We start from the raw sequence: 8794 nt of genomic DNA on the forward strand, positions 1-8794 counted from the left end.
AACTCTGCATCCCAAATTGAAAGCACTAACACTGACAGCATGGATGTTGAAAAGCTAATCCTGGACCCTTTCCACATGTCAACCAGGGTGACCGAGGTATTGCGAGCAGCCAGACGCTCGGCAACCAGGAAATCATACAGGCTCAAGTGGAAAAGATTCCACATATGGTGTGTCTCGAAAGGAGAAGATCCACTCACCTGCCAGGTCCCAGTAGTATTCCAATACTTACTTGACTTATCCACAGCAGGCCTGAAAACATCCTCCATAAGAGTCCACTTGAGCGCTATATCAGCGTTCCGCAACCGCATTGAGGACAGGACCCTAGCCACACACCCACTAGTGTCCAAATTCATGAAAGGGCTTATAAACCTGCACCCCCCGCCCACCGCCAGCGTGGGACCTGGGCATCATCCTCCGCAGGGTAACAGCGCACCCCTTCGAGCCATTGGAGGATGCGCCAATCAAATTCATCACCTGGAAGGCGTATCAGCGAGCTACAGGCCCTGGTGACATACCCACCAGACACACAGATCCTTCATGATCATGCAGTGCTGAGAACTCATCCAAAGTTCCTATCTAAGGTAGTCTAATCTTTCCATGTAAACCAAATTGATAGTGCTCCCCTCCTTCTGCCCGGGACCACATACCAAAAGCACGGAACAACTCCTACACATCTCGGACTGTACCCGTGCACTTCGCCTATACATTTAACGAACGCAACACTGGCGAAAGGCAGTACAACTATTTGTCTCCTTTGACCCCAACAAGCCAGGAACACCAGTGGGGAAACGCACTATATCCAACTGGATCTCAAACTGCATTGCCTCCTGCTACGAGCAAGAGTGAGTGTCCCTTGAGAGAAAGACCACAGCACACCAACTAAGAGCCATGGCCGCAACATTGGCAAACCTCAGCAACCCGCCACTTCAGGACATTTGCAGAGCAGCCACAAGGTCTACCCCACACACCCTCACCAGACACTAATGCCTGGATCACCCGAAAACAGACCTCCAATGACTTTGGCCTCAACATACTATGAATGGTGACCAAAACAGACACAGCAAAATACACCAATACCTGGACTAGATGAACAGGACTATCTGATCTGTCTGAATCAGACAGAAGAGATTGTTAGACAGCTTATATTCTGCTATGTTGGCACAATTTGCACAATCAAAAAAAAAAAAAAAAAAAAAGTGCTACTCAAACACCACGTTGGTGATATATATTTGTTATAATCGCTATCTGTTATTGAGATACATACTCTACCATGTTGGTAGATTAAAAAAAAAAAAGAAAAGAAAAGAAAGGGAGTGTTGGTCCAGTTCTAAGGACCAACATAAAGTTCCTATTGTTTACAACACATAACCTCTGACTGGTCTCAGTAACTGGGGCTTTGTCTCTGTCCCTCACCTGACATTTATGCAGCCTCACCCTACCGCAGCGAGGTAGCGGGGACGCAGAGGGGACCATCCCCGACGGGGACCCCGTCCTCTTACACCCTCCGCACCCCGCAGCTGGAGAGTCACCAAAAGTGGGGCTGACTTATACTGCTTGTCCATGGAGAAAGCGAAGTTACTTACCTGTAACGGGAGTTCTCCGTGGACAGCAGGATAAGTCAGCCACACTGACCCTCCCTCCTCCTCTATGGGTGACACTGCGATAAGACTCAAGCTAGGGGAATCACTGGATTAGTGAGGGACAGCACAGGTATATATAGGGCTACCTGCACATGCTCAGATGAGGCTCCTAAAGCCTCACCTGAGCTCTGGGAGAGCAAATCCGAATTGGGAACGTAGATGACGTCACCAAAAGTGTGGCTGACTTATCCTGCTGTCCACGGAGAACTCCCGTTACAGGTAAGTAACTTCGCTTGACATCCCTACAGGTAGACAGACATCCCCCCATTGTGCAATGGAGGACAAAAACACTTCCTTGAATTCCTGGCCCTGCCCATCTCTGGACTAGGGAAACGCAGTACTAACAGGTCCACACTCGCTTCGTCCTCAAGGACGTCTCAGACACTCTCAAACACACAAAACATAACAGATTTCAGTTCAGTTACTCAACCAGAAAATAACAGTTCCTAGAATCCTTCCCCACAACTTTTCAGCGACAGATCACGTGGCTTACTAGGCAGGAGACGAGAGACAGGATAGGGATGATCAATCCCCACTTACCAGATGGTGGCCACTCCAGGTACAAATACAGATACAGATTCTTGTACTTTAAACTGAGACTAGATAAGTCAGTTGAAGCGGTCCAACGTCCTGAGGTCTGCCAACCCCCCAAAAGGAAGGCAGCCGGCTAAGCAGACACATCGGCCGTAGGACCAGAAACAAGTGACCGATCGAGTAACCAGTGGTCAAGAGACCTTCAAGTCCCTGTTCGGAAGCCAAATGAAAGGTCACTTGGACACACAAAGTCAGAGGCGTGAAGAAAGTACAAGAGATTTATTCACAGCATGCATGCTGGACCCCTGAGCTCCAAGCTGGCTCAGAAGTGCCGAAACCAGGAAGTTACAGAGATATTTATTCATTTTTCTGGCTATACAACTGAATTCTAGAAAAAGCTTTTCACGTGTTACTTTTCTTAACACTCATTGGTTCTAAGATCACTAGCAGGACACTGATCTAACTCTTACAGTTAAATGTACAGAAGGGAAGGGTACATCATGGCTCAAACTCTTATCTATTCAGCTTACAATGTGGTAAGGTAGGGACATACATTTTAGGCAGATGAAGTCAATAGATTGTACACACTCTTTTCAACTATGTAGACCAGAGCAATATTTTAAACAACAGTTAACCATTTCATGACCCTACACTCCCGCAGCGGCCCCCATGTCAAAGACCAGTGCCTTAACTTAGACTAGGCAGATGGTGTGGAGAAGAGATAGGTGGAAGATGATGGAAGGGGGAAATGAAAGGGGAGGGGGCAGATGCTTTACAGAAGGGGATGGTTGCGATGGGACATAGAAGGGAAAGTTATGCTCTTGGTGCATGGCCCAAGAAGCAGCAGCCAAGTTCCTGCAAAATTAAGTTGTTTTTTTTTTTTTTAAAAATGAGGTTGTGGCAATGAGAACAAAACAGTTCACATTTGATGGAAACATAGTCCACATACATTAAGAAGCTTATTCTACTTATAAACGCTCATTAAAGCATTTTGTTTTGGTTCAATATCGTTTGTGAGGTATAAAATCGTTCTCCCTTTGTGCGGGATAGAATTATAACCGGACGATTAATCGGGTGCACGTCACCAGCGCACGAAGTTTACGTAACATCTACCACCCTATGAGGGGTGATGACCAAAGCTAGCGTAAATGATCATATGACAATCAGGTGAGCGATGACGTGGAGCCTAATGACTGAGCGTATAAAGTTCACGGTATTCGCCACTTTTGAGAATGCAACGTTAGAGTGAGGAGGTGTGATTGCGCTCGGTAATCTTTGCGATGCTGTAACCTTGGAGGGAAGAGGTTCCGCGCTTCAGCGGGTAAGTTTTTAGATGCTGTTTTAAGATGTAAGCGGTTAGAATGAGTTTGAAAGTTTAAATTTTTAATTTAGAGAATAAGACTTGTGCTTAAATTTAACTATAGTCGTTGCCTTCAGTATTCCTAAACCGAAGCTTTGTTTTAGCGTTTCCCGTACGATGCTTGTTTTTGGAGGGATAATTTTAAGAATTAACTCGCTTAGGATCCGCTCAGTGGTGTACTTGGGGGGGGGGGGGTCTACGACACCCGGGACCCACTGTTTGTTTTAACACCCACCCCCCCCCCCCATGTAAAAAAAATTATTTTAATAAGCTATGAGGGGGGTGTTATTGGCTTTGGAGTCACGGTCCAGGAACTTCTCTTTTCAGGGCCCGGTTCCAAGGTTTGGTCCCGGTTCCGGTGCCGTGATCCAGCATGTTTCCAGCCTTCTCTCCTGTCCGATGGTCCTTTACCTTCCGTGAAGCCCGGAAAAACTGTCGGCCTCGGCAGTGATCCAGCTACTTCCCCCGCGGCTCCCCTTCCGCGCTTTCAGGCTCTACCAATTACGCAACTTCCGGGTGGATTAGGCAGAGGCAGACACGAAAAGCGCGGAAGGGGAGCCGCGGGGGAAGTAGCTGGATCACTGCCGAGGCCGACAGTTTTTCAGGCTTCACGGAAGGTATAACTTGAATTAAATTAAAACAACCACAATGATTTAACTGATAAAAAAAGTAACTTTAGAAGCGGTAGAATGATTTCGATTAAATGAAAAAGCAATTTAAGAAAAGGTCTTAAAATCACGTTGCCAATAGATTCATTATTGTATTATAATGTACAATGCGGTACTATTAATGTCATAGGTTTTAAAAGTTATAAAAAATTTAATATGCACATTAAAAATTAGCACAGTTTTAATTCAAAGAGAAAACGATATATATTTTTTTTTAATGTGACTTTAAAATAATTTGTATTTTGTGAACACAATGATTTTTATTGCTGACTATAATTGATTGATAAACAGTTGATCTTGTAATTGATAGTATATTAAAAGTTAGAGAGTAACTCATACTAATCTAGCTTTTGATTATAAAGATTGCTATAATATAATTTGTTTATTCTAATTAGTGAATAAGAGGTTAACTAGTGAAGGAATAAGTACAAATTAAAAGCATACTTAAGTGCTTCAATTGAGGCACCAGATTGATCTAGCTTTTGGTTATAAATATCCCTATAACATAGGGGATTCAATTTACAAAGATGATTATGAATCAGTAATAAAGACATTAGTTTAAATCAAAATTTATATATTTTGTTAATATAATTGTACAGATTATATTATGATGATTTAAATAGATACTTGACAAGCAATAAGAATGTTTAGAAATGTAATTGGAAATTTATTATAATACAGTTAAAGAATTATTACAGAAACTAATGTTTGAAGCATTAACAAAATATGTTGGAAATAATGAGGGTATTGATCTTTTTCTTCTACTTTTTTAAGGCTTCAATAACGTGATTACAATTGAAATTATGTCTGAAATCTCCACCTTGGCTTTCTTGAAAGCAGTAGCAGCTTGAGGATATTGCCATTGGCTGCAAAGCTTTGAGATTTTGAGTTGCTAAACCGGAGGAAGATGTCTTCAGTCAGCAGGGCTTGGGAATCCACACTAGCTTAAGTATTTATAAATTGCACTCGGGCAAGGAGAAACTTTGGTGCCCATGTACTAAATTTGGGCTCCAGTCCCTCCCTCAAATGAGCTGTATATGACTACACCATTGAATACAAAAATAATTGTGATGCACATATCCCAAAGCTAACACATTCCACTTAAATTCAAAATAAAACACTTTTTTCTACCTTGTTGTCTGGATGTTTTGTTTTTCCATCTCAATCCCAGTTTTTCTTTTTGCGTTTAGTCCTTTTTCAACTAATTCTCTTTCCATTATCTGCTGTCCATTTTTTTTCTCCTTCTCTTGTAACATTCCATTTCCTTCTTATGCCTGTCTCCAATGTATTTTTTCCCCTTAAAGCTTAACTTTTTTTTTTATTTTTTTGCCTGTGTCCACTCAAATCTTGCCTTCTTTCTCACCCTTCTTTTTAAATGTTCAGCTACTTCACAATTCTCCATCTTCTCTCAGTCCCTAGCTCTCCCATTTCCCATCTCACTCTTTTCCCATCCTCCTTTTTCCTGTTATCTACTCCCCATTACCCCATTAATACCATTGTACTCGCTGCTCTCTCACTTATCTTGTCATCTCCCTTTTTACCTCATCCACATGGGTCACCTCTCTTCAAGCTATAACTCCCTGTCCCTTTCTTTCTATCTTCTAGCATCTCTCTGCCTTCTATCCCCAGATCCAACTTTTCTCCCTTTCTCTTCCTGCCTGCCTCCCTTCCCCAGGTCCACTATTTCTTCCTTTCTCTTCCCAACAGTTCTTCCTTTAAGTATCTTTCCCTCTTCCTCCACACCATCCCAGGTCCAACTTCTCTCCCTTCAGACTATTACCCACCATCTCTCTCTGTTTCTGGCCCCATAAGCTCTCCCACCCCCCAGCCCTATCTAGCACTTCTTTAATACCATCCTTTCTCTGTACTTTAAAAAAAAAAAAAAGTCCAGGGGGGGCTTCCTCAGCCTAGTATGTTCTCCCCTTCTCTCCATGCCCATGCATCTCTACCTCACTCCTCTCTCACTCCCTCCCTTCTATCTCCGCCTAACAGTTCTCCTCTATCTCCCCATGTGCACCATCTTTCCCTCTGATACCCAATTCTCCCTTTCTATTCTCTCCCGCACCTCAGTATCTCTCCCTCACTCCCTCCGTTCTTCCATATTATGGCTCGTGCTCTCCTCCCTCTTTCCCTTCATTCTGTGTCTCGAGTTCATGCCCCTCCTTTCGTCCTGTTTGGCCTCCCTCCCTTAAGATCCAACATGTCCTTCTTCCTTATTTCTCTCCCTTATACTTATATATTTTGTTTGTTTTTTGTACTGCAGGGATTCCTAGGATGTGAGTTACTGAAATTTTACAGGAAGGATAGCAGGTAAGAATTTCCAGTTCATAAATTCAAAATAAAACAATTTTTTCTACCTTGTCTGGATGTTTTGTTTTTCCATCATCTTGGTCCCATTTTGTCCATCTTCAACTAGGTCTCTTTCCAGTGTCTGCTGTCCCTTTATTTTCTCCTCTCCTCTCATTCCATTGTTTTTCCTTCTTATGCCTGTGTCCAATGTATATTTTCCCTTTCAGCTTTCTTAACTTTCTTTTTTTGCTTCTTTCCACTCAAATCTTGCCTTCTTTCTCACCCTTCTTTTTAAACGTTCCGCTACCTCTCAATTTTCCATCTTTTCTCTGTCCCTAGCTCTTCCATTTCCCATCTCGCTCTTTTCCTAGCCTCCTTTTTCCTGGTCTCTACTCCCCATTACCATATTAATACCACTGTACTTACTGCTCTCATATCTTGTCATGGGTCACCACTTTCAGAATCCCCCCTCCCTCTCCCCTCAGGCTGTAACTGCCTATCTTTCTTTGCATCTCCTAGCATCTTCTTACCCAGTTCTTCCCTCCTGCTCTCCTATGGGTTCTTCTCTGCTGCTCTATCCCCAGTCCAATGTTTTGCTCTTTTCTGTTTTTCTTCCTTTCCTCCTCCTTGATGCTGCATCTCTGCCTTCCATCCACAGACCTAACATTTCTCTCTCCCTCTCTCCCTCCCTTCCATCCCCAGATCCAACTTCTCTTCCTTCCTCTTCCCAAATGCCCCATCCCATCTCTCCCCCTGCCTGCCTCCCTTCCCCCAGGTCCACAATATCTCCCTTTCTCTTCCCAACAGTTTTTCCTTCAAGTATCTCTTTCCATCTTCCTCCACACCATCCCAGGTCCAACTTCTTTCCCTTAAGACTATTGCCCACCATCTCTCTCTGTTTCTGGCCCCATAAGCTCTCCCCCCCCCCCTCCTCACAGGCAAACTAGCACTTCATTAATACCCTCCCCCCCCCCCCTCTGTACTTAAAAAAAAAAAAAAAAAAAGTGTGGGAGGCTTCCTCAGCCCAGTATGTTCTCCCCCTTTTCTCTGCGCTCATACATCTCTACCTCTCCTCTCCCATCACCATGACCAAAAACTCTCTCTCGCTCTCCCTTCCCATCTGCCCATGTGCACCATCTCTTTCCCTCTCAGATACCCAATTCTCCCTTTCTATTCTCTCCCACACCTCAGCATCTCTTTTCTTCACTCCCTCCATTCTTGCATATTATGGCTTGTGTACCCCTCACTCTTTCCATTCATGCCCCTCCTTCCTTCATCCTGTTTGTGCTCCCTCAAGTCCTAACGCGTCCTTCCTTCCCTCACTTACATATTTAGTTTGTTTTGTACTGCAGGGATTCCTAGGATGCGAGTTACCTGATCACTGAAATTTTACAGGAAGGATGGCAGGTAAGAATTTCCTGACTCCCAAATGGTAAATTGGTTGGCAGTGATTGGTCAAGGAGAACTTTGGAGTTGAGAATCGAATTATACACAAGAAGGAAGCCATGCAATTCAAAAGGGACCATGCTGCATTTTTAAAATAGGAAATTTTTAGAAGAGTGTAGAGCAGTGGTTAAAGCTACAGTTTCAGCATCCTGAAGCTTTGAGTTCAAACCCACGCTGATCCTGATGACCCTGGGCAAATCACTTAATCCCTCCATTGCCCAAGCTACATTAAATAGATTATGAGGCCATTGGGACCGGGGGGGATAGAAAGATGCTACATGGGATATTGGAGGTAGGGAGGGATAAAAGCTGCAAGGGTTTTGCTGCACAAGGGATGGGAGGGAGGGATAGAAAGTAAATAGGAAGAATTGGGGTGGAGGAGAAGGAAGAGATGATCATTGTGTATGGGAAAAATCTAGTGTCTTTTTTGGGCTCAAAATGAATGAGTCTTATTTTTGGGGAAACGCGTTTCTTAATGGATAGAAATGAATTGAAATATTTAAAAAGTGTTTATTGAAAAATTTATTTATTTTTGAAGACAGGAATACTTGGAGGCTTTGACTGAGCGGACTTGTCACAAGAACAGCCAGTGTGTATGAAAGACACATGGATCTATCCTGCACAGCGCTGGGAAAGATAAGTGTTTATTATAAGAGTATTAGGAACATTATATACTCGCACACAGTCCAATTACATTAGTGGGAATTTATTACTGAAGACAGGAATATTTGGAGGCTTTGGCAGAGCAGACTTGCCATAAGAACAGCAGTGGTGTTCAACTTTGGGATGTTAACTACTTGTTGGTCTACCTTGGTGTTCACTGCCTTGGTGTACACAGCTTTGTGGGGGGAGGGTTG

Source organism: Geotrypetes seraphini, chromosome 19, assembly GCF_902459505.1.
Source record: "Geotrypetes seraphini chromosome 19, aGeoSer1.1, whole genome shotgun sequence".
In the NCBI taxonomy this organism is placed as follows: domain Eukaryota; kingdom Metazoa; phylum Chordata; class Amphibia; order Gymnophiona; family Dermophiidae; genus Geotrypetes; species Geotrypetes seraphini.